The following is a 17,473-nucleotide window of genomic DNA, read 5'->3' on the forward strand; positions in this document are numbered from 1 at the left end:
TCTTGGTCTAATAAAAGGTAACGTTTTGGAACCAAGAGTTCTAGATTTTTGCATTCCGAAATTTACCGTAATTTTCGAGGCAGCTAATTAGTACGGTAGGAGCAAGACTCAAATCACTCTCAGAGCCTTAACTGCCTTTTGGACTCACTTAGGGCTGCTTGCTTTGAGACCCAGCTCTCATTCACTGCAGATTTGCAGTGAGCAATAGAAAGTAAATTATAAGCAGACTTATTTGCATACCTGTTTGCATATTTTTTCAGGCTAAGAGAGTTTTCCAGCAAATATGATCATTTTGAGCTTTCAATATGATAATTTAATATTTAAGACCTGGCAACTCTGCCCAGGCAGCCACAGGGCCCTCTTCCCGAAAGGAGAGAAACCCAAAGCAGGCCCCAAGCACCTGGGAGATATGGAGTTAAGAGGGGCCAGGCTGCCTCCTTGTGGGGGTTAAACCACTTCAAGGTAGTTCTTTTTGGCCTGTGGCACACATTACATATATTACGCAATGAAGGCACAATTAATATTGATTGGCCAGTCCTGCCAAGTAATGTTCACACCGTAAAAATGGCTGTCCAGCCATAAAAACATTCAACCTGCAACATAGTGCTTGAAAATATGTAACTCCAGAGCTGGTTTCTAGCCAAGGTCAGGGCCCTCTGACTCAGCTGTTTCTCAGCTGGATGCCCTGAGATCTTTTCAAGGCGCTGACACTGTGCAGCACCTGCGGGGCATATGACATGATCAGGGATCCTGGTTTTCGCTGATAAAAATAAATCCCCAATTTTCAGATTAAAAGAGATTTTTCCGTCATGAAAATTAAACATCCTAACCATGGAAAAATGTGGCTTTTCGGTTACTTCTTTGCATCAAAAAATTGGGGATTTTTTTTTTTTAATCACAGAAAACCAGGATCCCTGAACATGATTCACCACATAAACCCAGAGATTGCAAGCAGGAATCCCTAGTGTCCAATGCATTCTGCCCGGCTGTGGTCTCCCTGAGCTCTCTGCAACAGAAGAACTGCACTATTATTTTCTTGTAGTCAGAAGACATTTGGCATTTTTGGAGGGGAGCCTTGTGTCTTTAAAGGAGTAAGAACAGCTGATTTAGAGCACTGGCGTTCAACCTTTTCCTCCTATGGGTTGGATGTCCACGGGCCAGACTCAGCCAGTAGTCCTGATTTAGTTCCTGGGGAGATTGCTCTGGGGCCCATCTGGCCTTGTGGAGGGAACTGGTGCAGTCTGGCCCCACCCTGGCCTTGGAGGGGGAAAGGGGCTTAATTCAGTCTTAAATCAGGGCAGGGGGGAGAAGCTGCACACAACTAGAGGAGGTTGGATGATCACCTGTCTGGGGTTTTGTGAACCCAGCATTTGTTCCTGCCATGGCAGGGTGTCAGGCTAGATGATCTGTTCAGGTCCCTCCTGACCCTAGCTACTATGAAACTATGAAATTTGGGATTTGGGAATTGGGCAGCAGGGGAGAGTGGCAGTATTAATGGGCACTGTCCATGGCCACAAAAATTTTCCAACCACAGTGGCGGGAAGCCAGCTCCACCCCTGCCCCCACCAGGACCCTGTGGCTGTGCATTCCAGCTCTGGGCCCCAAGCTCCATGCACTGCCCCAGGTGGAGGTGGAGGGAGAAAAAATGATTTGTGGGAGGGAAGATCGAGGCCCCAGCAGTAAGGGAGGGAGTGCAGCACAGGCAGGACTCGCTCACCCCAGCCCCTGCTCCCAGAGGGCATGGGGGCCATGTGCCCATGATCTGTGCACGGAGTGAGGACAGGCTGTGGCCGGGCTCTTCCCGGTGTGGAGGGGGCTGGCCTGGGCTGTTCTCAGGGAGGGGTTATGGTGAACATTGGAGTGGCTGCAGCTCCCCCACATAGCCCCACTCCCAGCACCACTGCTGCCACCCGCCCCGAGCTTAGCCTGGCCTAACCTCCTCGATGGAAAGAATCTGGTGCAGCCCCAGCCCACAGCAGCAGCTTACCCTGCCCCACGCAGATCTGGGGCACCCCCTCCCCCATGGCTCCTGGGATGCAGGTAGCAGCAGGAGCTACAGCCCCTGGACAAGCCACTCGCAGTTCAGTCCCATACCCCAGCCTGGCTGTGCAGCACCTGCCCCAGCCCCAGCCCTAGCCTCATTCCCTCTTTCACTGCTGCGTGCACGACCCTCCCCACCCCTGCTGCAGCCGCTGGAAGCCCATGGCCAGGCTGCCTTGCAGCCCTACCACTGTCCCACATTTGGGGGTGCTAAGCCCTGTTAGCGCCCCTTTCTGCCACCAATGCCTCCTGCCTGACCGCTCTCCTCTCACTCCCCCATCCCCTTTCAGGCTGGAACTCCACCAGCCTGCAGGGAGCTCTTTGCAAAAATGAACAATCCACATGTTGTTCTGTTAAAATGAACAATCCATGTTTTTTCTAGGTTAAAAGGGATAATCTGTGGTTTTTTCCATTTTTCTGTGGGAAATGGAAAACCTGTGTTAGAAATGGAGTATTGTTAGAATATTGTTAGAAATGGAGTGTTGTTAGAAATGCACAGTTTGCATCTCGCACCTGATAAGAAAAAAACACTGCCAAGGACTTTTTTTTCCTTGGCCAGCCTTGTTACAGTTTTTCTTATGCTAAATCACTCCCTCCCCCACACTCCCCCTGGTCCTTCTCATGCAGATTACAGAAGCTGGAATTCAGCTGACTGTGTCCTTGAAAGGGGGGGTGGGATTTAAACTCTTGGTGACCTAAAGAACTTTCTGAGCATGCGCAATTAGCTGATGCATATTTACTTATCCGCCCTGCATACTTAAGTAGTTAATTATAATATACATGCGATGGATGAAGTGACGTAGCCACATACATGTTTGTATGAAACGGAAATGAGCTGTAAGAGTTCCTGTTTCTGCACATGTGCCCAGGAGGGGAAGGATAAAATACCAGCTGAGAATTTCCTCAGGGGTTCGGAGTAATCTGAGTCCTTTGGCTCTGCTCCGACCCTATTTGCAAATACACCTTTTGTGCTGCTAATAAGTGTGTGTCTGAGATTTCTTCGCATGCCTCCAGAGAAATGAACCGCAATTTTTGCAATACCTGGATCCCTGGATATCACCCTATTAAATCCTTGCCTCTCATACAGGCCGTGGAGCATCCTGGCTACAACATCACTCTAACATAACTAAATTAGACATACTAATTTCTAGACAAAAGCCTTTAAGCCAGATTTCAATTCAGAACAGCGTGGAAGGTCAATGATTAAAAAAAGTTTGACATTTCCCTTGAAAATGGTCAGATATTTACTATCTTAATGTAAATGTGACACTGGGACTGCCTGTGTCAAAACAGCATGGGAATCATTGCTGAGCTTAGGATAAAAATAGTTTGGGAGATCCATACACAGTTAACAAACTATATTTTTAGTTTATTGAAGCTCCTAAAAGCAAAGCACTTAAGTACATACTTAATTTTTAGTACGGTATGTTAAATGTCCTATTAAAACTTGTGCAATCACTTACAAACTGAAACTTAAGCAGGTATTTACATTCCTTACTGAACTAGGGCCTACAAAAATATTGGACTTCTTGGCAATTTGGTGATTTTAGATTAAACTTTAAGTACAGTCATTTGAACATGAAGATAGAAGAAGCACTATATATGAAAGACAAAGTGCTAGGATTTGTTTTATTGCTCTTCCCTATATTGTATTTATTTTTTCCTAAAATTGTATTAGCTAGCTGCTTCGGTATTATTTCAGGACATGATGTCATGGTTTCATTTGAGGAAGGGAAATGTAATATATTTTAATGCTTTTTTAGTTGTAATGCAATTTAAATTTGATAGGACCGTAACAGCAAATCCTGATAAACCAAGAGAAAATGTTGAAAACTTGAAACAATGCACATATCTGCCCTTTTTTGGTATATTGCTGGTTAACAGAAAAAATATAAAATGTAATTAAAATGCAAAGTGCAGAGAAACATGGTTTTATGTAACTGATTTAAATTAACCATAGGGGTGTACATTATTGTATAAATGATACTAAAGCTAAACTCAGTTCCACTATGTTATGAAATAAAAACCATGTAATGTAATTATTTTCTGTAGTCATGGAGTTGTCACATTTGAACAAACTTATCATTTTTGTAATGTTCTGTGTGATTTGCATATAGCGGAAAATAGCCTCTAAGGTGAACTTCATTTTTAGAGCTATGGTTAAAGAATAAAAATAACTGTGTGAGAGTTCTATACATTGAATACAAATTAACTAACACTGACCTATCTGCAACCAGGTGCTTGTGAACTATCTACAGACTAAGAACTGTCAACTGAAATTGTATGACAAATAAATTGGAAAAGGTTCTTGTCCGGGAAGCTGCTCAGTAAAGACAGATTCCCATAGCTACATAGCTGCAGCTGTGCAGCTGAAATGTTTTACGTGGACCAGCTTATAGGATCAAGACTCTCTTTGCAAAACATAGCTGTTTGTGGACAGTGCCTCAATAAATTATTCATTGCACTTTACTTGCTCATTTTTAATACATGAAGAGCCTTCCAAACACACTACATTACTGACAACTATGTAGACCTGCAAAGACTCCCAGAATAGAATCTTTTTAGGCCTAGAGGTGATAGAGAATTTTGGGCATCACAACATCCAACTTCTTGGTGCTTGGGTTGTGAAGTGGACTCCAGAACATTACGGGTGCAGACAGAAGTGCAACTCCCCGCTGTAACTCATGGCACTTCGCAGGAAGCACCACGAGTTACAGTGATCTGCCAGACACAACAGGCATTCACTGTTGGGTCCTAGGGGTTGGCGGATCCAGCTGGAATTTGAAGCAGCTGTGAGTCTGCAGCCCTTCTCCCCTAGTCTCATCCTTTCCCCCTCCCAGCCCTGGCTCTATCTTCAGAATGGGAATGGGGGAGGAAGCAGAGGGCGCTTGGTCTGGGTTTTTGTTTTTTTTTTTTCAGATGGCGCTGGAGGGTGGGTGGATTGGAGCCCCCACTTTGGTGGGTCTCCAATCAACTCCCCCTCTCCCCCCCACAGTGCTGGCTGAAAAAACCCCAGACAGAACTCCTTCCACTCCCTTCCACCTCCCCATTCTGAAAACAGCACCAGGAGCAGGGCTGGGCTGTGTCAGCCCAGCTCTGCTCCCAGCGTACATGATGTGGGCACAAGTTGTTAAAAGTGCTCCGCTTTGGAATACCTTCATCTGAACCCTCATGTAATGGGGGTTCAAATTGTTGTGGGATTGGGCCCTGTTAAAGCACTCTGTAGCTGTGTACTTCTGTAAGGGCACAACTGTAGAGCGTTTTCAAGGGGCTGATGATACGACAAACATAACTTCTATCTTCACCTTATGTTCGGTATGGTGTAGAGAAGAGGTATGTACCTCAGAAAAGGATTAGTATTGCCAACTCCTGAAAGCAAGAAATTCACCAAGCCTCCAAAGGGTCACTAGATGTTGTGAAGTCGGCCTCCCAAAGCCACCAAATACTCATTATGCAATTTACTGACAGAAACTAAACTCCAGTTAGCTCCAAATATCAAGGAAAATAAAAAGTCCTTTTTTAGATATGTGGAGAGCCGAAGGAAAAGCAAGGGCAACATTGGACCCCTGCTAAACCAGATGGGGCAACTGACAACTGACGCCCAGGAAAAAGCGAACTTGCTAAATGGGTACTTTGCGTCAGTTTTTCACCAGTTCCATGGGACAGCCCTGCCCACTATGGGACAGGGAGGTCTGGGTGAGGGAGATTCCTTGCCCTCCATTGAAGCTGACCTCATGAAGGAACACCTTGACAGGCTGGATACCTTCAAGTCAGCCGGCCCTGATGGGTTATGCCCAAGGGTACTCAGGGAGCTGGCGAGCATCATAGCTCAGCCCCTGGCATGGATCTTGGAGAGCTGATGGTGTTCAACACTGAAAAATGCAAGGTTCTCCACCTTGGGAGGAAAAACCTGCACCATGGTTATAGGCTCGGTAGTGCTACTCTGGTTAGCACTACAGATGAAAGGGACTTCGGGGTCCCAGGACATCATTCTCCCACTGAGAGGGTGCAGAGGAGAGCCATGCACATGATCAGAGGTCAGGAAAACAGACCTTATGATGAGAGCAATTGGGCTCTTCAGCCTGGAAAAGTGCAGGCTCAGGGGTGATCTGGTGGCCACCTATAAGTTTATTAGGGTGTTCACCTTGATCTGGGGGAACATCTGTTCACCAGAGCCCCCCAAGGGATGACAAGATCGAACGGTCACAAACTCCACTGTGACCAATTTCAGGCTGGACATAAGAAAGAATTTCTTCACTGTCTGAGCCCCCAAGGTTTGGAATAGACTGCCACTGGAGGTGGTTCAAGCACCCACTTTGAACACCTTCAAGACACATTTGGATGCTTATCTTGCTGGGATCCTATGATCCCTGGTGACTTCCTGCCCCTGGGGCAGGGAGCTGGACTCAATGATCCTCCAGGGTCCCTTCCAGCCGAAATGGCTATGAAATCTATGAAATCTGTTTGGTACATCTTTTATGACCATGGCAAAACTTATAAAACATAAACAGGCAAATACTTTAGAAGTTATTCATTAAAAATGGTTTATTTTGAAAGTAGTGCAATTAGGAATATAAGTCATGCATTATTTTTAAGACATAAGTAAGACTTGCTGATCCTGAGTTTAATACTTCCAAAAACCCTCCCAAACCCTACAAACAGCCCCACCCCAAAACCAAAACACAAATCCTGCTTTTTACTTTGGGAATCATAACAATAGTAAACAACTACATGTAGATTCAGTAACACATCGTGGGATCACTTTAATGGGCAAGGGATGCTCTTTTTGTGACCTACTGCCACAGAGGGTAGTTAAATCACTGAGCAGTGATTATTGTTATCGCAAAATGTAGTATTAGTGTCACTGGTTTTCTACTAACTACATGACTTAAAGGCAATAGCAATAAGGGGAGAATAAAGGAAACACATTTTAAATCACCATTAATTGTAATATTTACAATGAACTAAATAAAAGAGTAATCAAAAGTATAATGACAGCTGTTACATACTGATGCTGTGACCACACAATTTGGCAGTTTCTTGCCCTGAAAGTAATTTTTTCTCTTCAGTGAAAGTTGCTAGATTGTTGTTAATCACTTGGACAAAATTGTTTCACTAAGAACTGCACCCTCCCGCCTCCCACTCCCCAAGCAGCTACATCTAGCAACAGAACTGTTTGGCAACACTAAAAGGGGCCAAAAACAGGCCCTTTTAGACAGGAGACTGTCTAATGTCAGTGCACTTAGCATATAGCTCTATTAAGAATTAAACCAGAGGCAAATCTTTCAACTTGGCTGCCTTACCTCTGACATTGAACTTTGGGGTTCAGGAGGAGGCATCTCTATCTCCACGGGATCCACAGCCCTGAAGTGGAGCTTGCTCTTTGGTGGGAGTGGTACAAGCCATTATGTAATAGTCTACTTGCTTAAGTAATAGGACCCCTGTCTTTAATTCCTTCCTCTGCCTAAAGGGGATTTAAACCCAAATCTCTTGTGCCTCTTCTTCTGCCCCAGTCCTTGGAACATTAGCTATTGTGTGTGGGAGCACTGTACATGGCTCCTGCCAAAGCTGGACCAGCGTGCAGGAAACAAGTGGATTCACTGAGTTTCAGTATCTTATTGCACTGAGAAGGGGCGATAAGGTACACACTTAGGCCCAGCTCCTGTAAACTGTTGCAGTCTTAATTTTAAGCATATGGGGTCTGAGCCAGAACTCCCTGAAGTCACTAGGAGAATTCCTGTGGACTTTCCTGGTACAGTATAAGGAGTAGCCTCATTGACTTAAAGCTAATGGGACTACTCACATGTGTAAGGTTTGGTTTGACTCATGTGATTATTCAGATGAAGACCCCTGCTCTACAAACATAACACCAAGTCTGTTTTGTAAATGGCCATAGGTATAAGGCATTTAATGCAAAACTGTATTTCTAATCATACTCATCAAAACAGTTGAAAAGATCTACAGGTTTGATTGCTTCTTTGAGAACAGCTAAGGAAAAGATTTTCTGCTAACACTTGTAAAACTTTGATTCGGTTGCTTGAAATGGAAAGAGCAAATAAGACGTCCTATGCTCACTTCCAAGTCACGGCAGATGCTAATTTGTAAAATCCTGAAAGTCTACTTTGGTAAATGATAATTCTTCCAAGAAAACAGTTCTTTCTTGAGTCCTCCTCCTGAGTTACCCTAATACCTTGACACTGAAATTCTTCTGAAGTTACAGCTTTCAACCAAAAATGTTCTTTTAAAAAGTACTACAAAATTTTAGCATATGCTGGGGTTTCTATTTTGGATTATGTTAAAGGACTGAACTAAATTCAGTTATTTCTTTTGGTCCCCCTTTCATTTTCAGTTTTTATTGACAATCTAATACAATTTGTTTTATGATGGCTTTTTGTCTTTGTGTAGCAGCTGCACATTGTGGGTGCTATGAGAAACAAATTATAGTAATAAATACTAACAAAACTACATAGTGTTCTGAGAACAAAAGGAAAGATTAAGGAAATTAAGATACCAGTTTAGGAAGTTACTTATGAGGGATTGCAATGACTTCAGTCCCTATCCTTTACAAGAGGAACCCTGTGCTCAAAATATGCAACCAAAGCCTAAACACTGGGGGATTTTCAAGGTAATATTTAGAATTTAGAGGCAAGTACCCTAACAACATTTTCTGGATGTGTGTGAAAGAACCACTTTTAGGCAGTGGTACTCAACCTTCTGGCCCCACTGGCCAGATGAGTTACACAGGGCAGGTCCAGGGACTGGATTCTGCGTGTAGGGTTGGTCCACAGGCCTAATCCAGTGCAGGATCAGTTCATGAGTTGAGCACCACTCTTTGTAAGAAATAAAAGAGGACTGGGAAAAAGAGATGAATGTAGGAATCAGACAAGTAATAAGACATATAGGAACATAGTAGGAGAATGAAGAGTGTAAGAGGGGAAGAATACAGAAGAAAAGGGTCCTACCTTACCAAAGGGCCAGCATGTGAATACCATGGAAGAGCAGGAGGCAGAAAAGGGGACATACAGAAGAGAACAGGAGATTGAGGAGGAGAACAGCAGTACCTAAGTTCTTAAAGGTAAAGGGACCGCTATGACCATTTAGGTGCACTTTTTTCATAATGCCAGCCATAAAACTTCACACAGCAATCTTTGCAGTGAAAAGGATTTTTCCTGCTATGTAACTGACCATATTAAGGTCATTATTTTGCGACTGAACAGCAACTAAAGACAACCTGTCTTGGTACGGAGAATGCAAGATGATGAATTTAACTCACTTGGTAAATTATTCCACTGCCAAGGATTGTAATAAAGTGGTATGTTGGAGATGGGAAGGAGGAAGGCAAACAGAAAGAGGGGCTAGACTCCAAGGACACTAGTCAAAAAAACAAGATAGGAGGCAAGAAGAGAGCAGGAAAGAAATCTGATGTTTGTATGTCTAACTTTTAAATGCACGTGAACTACTGTCCATCCTAAATACAGCAAACCATTATTTTTGTAAAAGAGCTGAGAGTTTTTCTTCTGTATAAACAAATAAATAGTTAATTTGAGCTGTTTGTACAGCTCCAAGATGAGGAGGTGGGGGGGGGAGGTTGGAGAGATATACAAAAGCCTAAACATCTAACAGAAGATTTAAGAATTTAATGTGATTTCCTGCTACCAGTAGATCCAAAATAGCAAAATAGTATGATCTAAGTGAAATGAAACAAGCCCAAAATAAAAATTGAAAACAAACAAGGACCTGCTTGTCCAAAGAGGGAGTGTGCAATAAAGGAGGTTCACAGACTTAGCATTAGCTGCAGATTTTTTCATACCACAAAATACTTAGATTCTGTATTTCTGGTTGTCTTGGTCTTATTAATTATTATCACCATGAAGATGAAGTACAATGAATCCCATAATTATCAAGTATTAGGCATATTGACTAGTGGGGTGTAAAATACACCTCATTTTAAACTGAAGTGTTATATTTTTGCTTTACTTTTAAGATTGATTTCTTCATACAAATAGGGTCAGAGTCTTAGCAAATGTAGCTCCATTCAGCACACATGGCATTGAAAGGAGCTGAAGATCTGGCTCTAATCTTTTGAAGCTTTAAAAGATGAATTAGTTATAATCAAATAACATTCAGCTCTCTTCAGAGTAAACCTCTCTTACCCATCACTGCTTCATTAGAAACAGTAGGGTGCTCATAGATCATTGATTGCATTCCCATGATGCCACATACAGAGTGTGATTCTCATTCAAGCAATACAAGACAGTGAGGAAGAACCAGCTCTGGCAGTAGAATGCATCAGTCCTTGCAGTGCACAGTTGAGAACTGTCATGAGCTTAATTGCCATATTGTTAACATACTCCATTCTGTTGCTTCCTCAACTAAAGCCCTGATTCACCACTGCTATTGATACTGATAGAACTCCACTTACATCAGGATAAATATGCGTATGGTTCTAATAGGCCAGTACGATTAGTTAAAAGTATAAAAATAATGTGGGGCAAGGGGCAGATTTGGACCCAATCTCATACTCTTCCTCTTAAGCAACTGCAGCTTGCCACAGAGACAAGTTACTGTGTTAGCTAGACCTTTGGCCTGGCTCAGTTTGACCATTCTTATGAATCAAGCAATTTTCTCTTCACTAGTGTCCTCACCTGGAAAGACTAAGGACTTGATTCAACACTTACATAGGTTAATTGAAATGAAGGCTCTGGCATTTTTTATTTTAACAAATCTTTCTGCCCTGTCATAAACTTAACTAGATTTATCCTGCTAAGACCTTAAGAACATTCTTGCTGGTCTAAGAACTGAGTCATTTTGGCTGCTTTTATTAGTCAGCTTTTTGCATGTATTAGCAAAAGACAGCAAGTACAGTCTCAGATATAAATCCCTCCTACATTGTCTTGATCTGCTTTTATACTGAGCATGAAATATCTTAACTATAAGCAGCTACTTGCAAAAAACCCCCGCAAAAAACCCCAACCTAAATGCACAAAGAGGAGAATTTCCTTTCTAAATAGTGGACAAGAAGACCAGGTTCCAAACTCAGGATAAATATGTTTATTGGAAGCAGTCAAGGCAGCAAAGCCCAAAAGACAATAGGCTCAAACCCAACTGCTTGCATTGCCGGATTTAGGCTGAAGATACAGCTTAGGGCCTCACAATATGAGGGGCCTCTAAATAAGAAAAGAAACCTGACTCAATATCAAGTTTTATAATAATCAGTTGGTAAATAAAGGACATAATGAAGATAAGGGAAACTGACTCTCTAAATATGGACATTTTCATTCTAATATGACAAATACTGGATTTTTTTTTATCGTATCGTGCCTTATAAACTGGACACAGTTAGGACCTCAGCATGTCATAATCTTGTACTGGCTGCTTTCCTTAGCTATCAAGTGGATTCTAGTTCCTATAGCCAACAAGAATGTTAGAAAAATGCTACCGACTTATAATCCACTAAGGAAAGCCATCAGCCATGAAATCACATGATCCTACACAACATCAAGAATTTATACTTTGGTCCTAACCATATGTAACCCAGGAACACCCAAGGATGTGCCCGTCCTCAGCTGGAAGGAATAGATGAGGCAGCAACAGTGTTGAGAGGGACACCGGTGATTTGAGCGTGGGTCCCCCTTTTCTCTATAGAGTCAACTCCATGCCAATTCTCTTAACTATTTACAGTTTACTGAATTACAATAAACATAAAACTAAATATCATATACATATATTTACACAACAAACATTAACCAAAAACCAAGGTCAAATTCTAAATCATACTGTGGGAAAATCACTCCCAACCACAACATAGAAAACAATATACCCACAAAATAAAATCATAAATTACTTTGTTCTATGATAACACTATTTACCCATCACAACCAAATAATTGCAACAACATCAATACAACACAACACAACATCATAATACAACTTCTCAATTACAAAATATAAAGCTCAGACACAAACATTCTTAACATCTATTCTTTAACACATCTCTGACCCATGGTGAGAGAGAGTCCTCCCACTTGGGTCCTGTGGGGAGGCGGGGTGTTCAGGAAGCACCATGGGACCTTCCCCTTAGGCCCTTGCCTGGGCGGAGGACTGCTCACCCAGTCTCTTTCTCTGGGTTGCCTGCACCAAACAAACTTCCCCAATGAGACCCAAGGGCCCAATGACTCATGTTCCCTCAGGTAGTGGTGGTCAGGGTACAGCTCGATGGGTCTCCTCCATGCCGCTGCTGAAGTGCCTCTCCAGGTCTTCCCACACCACCAGGCTTCTCCCACCCCGTACCCTGCTCTGGGCACTGAGGACTCACCTCCTTTTGGCTGTTGTGCTGCCACTGCTGCTGGCTTCTGGGTCTCATGCTGCAGCACTGCTATTTCCTCATGCCCTGGCTTTGGCACTGAGGGCTCTTTTAGCAAAAGCTGGGCCCTTCTGGCTCTGGCTGTCTGGCTTCATGCTGGATGGCTAACTTGAGCAGCCTCTGCTGCTCCTTGGCTCTGCTCTCTCGTGTGCTGCTTGCGCACCTCCCTGCCTGGCCGCCTGCCAGAGTTACAGGCCTGAGCCTCCCTAGGCCCGGGCCCGTGCACCACCTTGCACACTGTGGGACCCACCAGCCCTCTGGGGTTGCAGGCTTGAGCCACGGCTCACAGCTCCCAGAGCCCTAACTTTATGCGCTGAAATGTGCACCATGACACCCGGCCACCCGCCAGGGTTGCAGGGCTTGAACTGCCACTTGTGAGTCCCAAAGCCTGGACTCCATGCACTGAACCGAGCACTGTGATGGGCCTGAACAGTCTCACACTGCTCCCAGGGCCAGGTCTCCGTGCACCGTTTCCGAGTGCCATCCACAGCCAGAGTGGTCTTGCACTGCTCTGAAGCCTGCTTGTTCAGTAGCAGCTTCAGGAGCCTTGGGCTATTACCGACTGGGGAAGAGCTCCCCAGCTTTTCTTGCTCCACTCAAAGTCCCTCACTGCATCTGCCTAGCTGCTGAGCACACTGGGCTTTTATCTACACCGGAGGCCCCGCCCCCTGAAGTCTGCCAGACCTGCAAAGTGCAGTCTTCAATCAGGTCCAGGGGCTCCTCACCCCCACTCCAAGCAGGGGCAGGGCAAGCCCCTCCCAGCTGTTACCCGATTGGCAGAAATGTTCCACCAATCCAAAGTGTCCTCCTCTAAGCCAGGCTTGCTGGGCAAAAGCAGCGAGCCCACCACACATACATAGTTATTCCCCTAAGTGATAGTAAAGACTTTGACATACAAAATTAATCTTGGTTTAAGAGGAATCACAATATCTTTGTTTATTGAAATCAACCTCTCCATGTTCACTCGGGAGATAATAAGCACTTACAAAAGATGAAATAAGCAAAGTCAGGACTTACCCCCTACTGGAAGAGGGGCAAGCACCTAACTCAAGTACTTTTGAAAACCCCACTCTATATCTGAAGTGTGACAGCTTCCTCTTTAACCTCCCCTCTCCCGAGTAAAATCCTGGTACAAACAGCTTTTAGATGTGGTAATAAAGTAGGAGTATTTGTAACAAATTAACTGTACTGTAGCATGAGGCAGCTTTCAGCAAAGTTAGTAGCAGTAATTACTCTAGCTTGTGTCTCAAGGGTTGCTGAAATAATAACGATTAAGATTGATGAACCTTAGCTATAGAGAGCTCAGGCTTTGAAATACTTGTGTGTGGCAGAAGTAAAAACACAGTTGACTAATGATTGTACAGTTTTATACTCAGTAACAGAGATGCATATAAAGCACATTTTCAGGGGGAAGGTCATGCTTCATAGAGATAGGAAAGATACAAATTATGTGTAATTATCCAGATCAGATCCATGTTGACAGGTAGTTCTCACTATCACTATTTCAGAGAGTTATACAATTACTATAATGAAGAGAGAATTATTGTTTCTGGTTTAAAACAAAGTCTACAGAGATGTAGCAGTTATTAAAATACTTGGTTGAGAACTGAATATTAGCAGAGGGTATGATACTACAAACTTTTCTTACATAGCAGTCAATTAATTTCTTTGAACCTGTGGAACTACTCCCTTGAGTAAGAATTCGCCTTATGATTAAGGGTTTGCAAGATCAGGGCCAGACTTTATCTGCTGCTAGAAACTGTAACATTTTTTCAGACTATAGTTAGTCCTAAATTGACAGACATTAGTAATATAAAGGTGACGACAACATTACTGAGGAACCTGAAAGGTGATTAAAAAATCACTTCTTATTTCTTTCAGAGTGAGGTACAGTTGTGCAAAAGAAAAAGAGAACTAAATCCAATAACCCAAAACAGTGTTAAAGAAACACAAACTGGGTGCATCTACACATGCAATTAATGCAGGGGCAGGCATTTTATTTTGGCACGAAGGCCATTTAATGACTTTCAGTGAGTTGTCGGGGGCCACAAGGGTAGCTCCACCACTTGACAGGTGCCCTACCCTGATCACCATCTTGGGACTGGAAGTCCCACCCCCTAACCCCTGACCTTTGGCACTTGAAGTCCCTCCCCTTGCCCCTGGAAGTACTCTTTAGGGGGGTGGGGAGGGTTGCCATCTTAGAACCAGAAACCCCCCCCCCCCACACCATATACTAAAAATCAAACATCTGTGATAACGTTTTAAAATTTTATTTTAAAAATATTTTTGTTCTGATTTAGGTATGCTTGCATACTGTATATAGAGGTGATTCCATAATAGCTTAAAATAAAGTCTTATGCTTTTATATTATGTGTGGGGGTGTGGGTGATAGTCTTGGGCAATATAGAGTGGGGGTTGTGAAGGGATGTGAGGGGCTGTGGGTATATGTGTGGGTGGGTGTGGGGTTTGGGGGGCAGTGTGGGGGGTGTGGTTTTTGGGTAAGTCTGTAGGGAGTGTGGGTGTGAGAGCAGGTGTGTGTGGGTGAATGTGTAGTTTGTGGGGGGGTGTAGAGTTTGTGATGGGGGATCTGTGGGGGGTGTGGGTTTTGTGGATGGGTGTGGGGTGTGTGGGAGGGGGTGTATGATGTGTGGTTTGTGGGTGGGTGTGGAGAGGCGTGGGGTTTGTGAGGAGGGTATGAATGGGTGTGGGGGGGTGTAGCACACCCAGCCACACGCCCTCCCCCACACAGTGCACAGCTTTTACTGCTGGTGGAAGCAGCAGCAGCAGGCAGCAGTCCCTTGGGGTGCTATGAATGGGTGTGGGGGGGTGTAGCACACCCAGCCACACGCCCTCCCCCACACAGTGCACAGCTTTTACTGCTGGTGGAAGCAGCAGCAGCAGGCAGCAGTCCCTTGGGGTGCTCATGGCCCATGGCAGGCAGAGCCCCCTGGCAGTGTACAGCTCCAGCTGAGTCCCAGGAGCTGCATGTGGTGGCACAAAGCCAGTCTGGCCCACTGGTGCACGCCTTTGAACCAGACCAGGCTGGTTCCATGCCAGCATATACGGCTTGCAGCACTGCAGGCAGGAGCTGCATGCCAGTGGGCTGGGCCGGCTCTGTGCTTCCAGCACTCCAGTGGGAAGCTGCATGTGGTGGTATAGAGCTCACCCATGCCACTGGCACATGACTACCTGCAGCTCCCAGTCCTCACACCATTGGGCTGGGTGGGCTCTGTGATACCACATTGGGCTCCTGGCACTGGAGCCAGGAGTCTATACCACTGGGCTGGGCTAGCTCTGTGCCTCCATATTCAGCTTCACACTGGACTGCTGGAAGATCCATGTGGAGTCATGGAGCTGGCTGGGCCTGGCCCGATGGTGCACAGATCTCAGCTGCAGTGCCAGGAGCCCCATGTGGCAGCACGGAGCCAGCCTGATTTGAAGGCATGTGCCAGCAGGCCAGACTGGCTCCATGCTGCCACATGCAGCCCCTGGGACTCATCCAGAGCTGCATACCACCAGAGGGGGTTCTGCCTGCCATGGGCCATGAGCACCCCAAGGGCCCACCACCTGCTGCTGCCGAAGGTAGCAGGGGCTGTGTGCCGTGGGGGTGGTAAGTGGTCCACACCCCCCTGCAACTCCTTTCTACTCACTCCCACCCACACTCCCACACAACCCCCTCCCCCCCACACACACATACCTACACACATATGCCATCAGGCAGGGCAGGCTGCCTGGTGCCACATGCAGCACCTGGAACTGCATGCAGGAGCTCCCCTCCCCACTTGCCAGCTGTCCCCATTACATTTGGTTCCTCCACATGGAGTTCCCAGATAGAGTGCTGGAAGCCTGATAGAGGTGAAGGCACAGAGCCCACCTGGTCCAATAGCGCACCATCTGTGAAAGCCCATGCCTCCCACTGGCTTTCAGAGGGACAGGCGTAGGCCAGTAATAATTATTTTTTGAAGGGGCCCTGCAGGCCAGATAGAATGGCCTGGTGGGCTGGATCCAGCTCACAGGCTATATTTTGCCTGCCTCTGAATTAATGCAAAGTTCTTACAAATGTTATGAAGCTCTTATGAATTAATGCACACATTTGAACACATACCCAGGATTGCAGCACATTGAACCAGGTTGGAGCAGCTCCAGCTGGCAGGGGGGCCCCAACAGTCAGCCTGCCAGCCTGGGGCTTCTTCCCCCTGGCTCAACATGCTGCAGAGGGGCTGGCTGGGGCATAAAGGTGCTCCAGTGCAGGACTAGCTGGCAGGCAGCCCCCACACTGAAACTCTTGTGCCCCAACCAGTTCAGCATCTACATGCGCATAGCTGTGGAGTAAAAAAACTCTCCTATTGTCAATCTTGTTTATAAGTACTATCCTGCTGCAGAGTTAATTAGTTTACTCCAGCCTAATAGGGGCACATGTATAGATGTGTGACATTTACTGAGGAGCTAAATTAGTTTACTCCTCAGGAAATACCTTGTGTAGATGCACCCAGTAAGCAACAAACCCGCATACAACTATTTATATGGTTGTATAGTTGAAAAATTTGAAAAAATGTAACATCAACATCAACTTGTGGCTGACTATCACCCAGGTCCACACCAAATGGTGGAAGAGTCTGCTGCAAGGATGTCAGTGCTTTGAAACCTTTCAACAACAACAGGAGACACAAAAGCGGGAACAGCAGAAACAGTGTATCTTGGTCTGAACCAAATACTCAGAGCCACTCACCCCACAAGGAAACATGTATCTGAGCTGCAACAGTTTCTCAATCCCACATGGGTCTTGTCAGCTATCTTCAGACCCACAGATAAGAAAGACAATCACAGGGGGTGCAGACAGAAGTGCAGCTGCCAGCTGTAACTTAGAATGATTTTTGCAAAACATTTTGAGTTACAACATTACAGCAGACCAAACAGAAGTTCACTATTGCTTCCAGAGCAGAGGGGACTCTAGTTGTGGGTTGGGAGCCTGCAGCCAGGTTCCCACAGCAACAGCCAGGCTCTCTGTCAGTGCTTGCTGTTTTCTGAGGGGGGTGGTAAATGCAGCAGAGGGAGCTCATTTCTTGGGGCT

The sequence above is a fragment of the Crocodylus siamensis genome, chromosome 8, assembly GCF_052110815.1.
Source record: "Crocodylus siamensis isolate JL-2025a chromosome 8, ASM5211081v1, whole genome shotgun sequence".
Classification (NCBI taxonomy): Eukaryota; Metazoa; Chordata; order Crocodylia; family Crocodylidae; genus Crocodylus; species Crocodylus siamensis.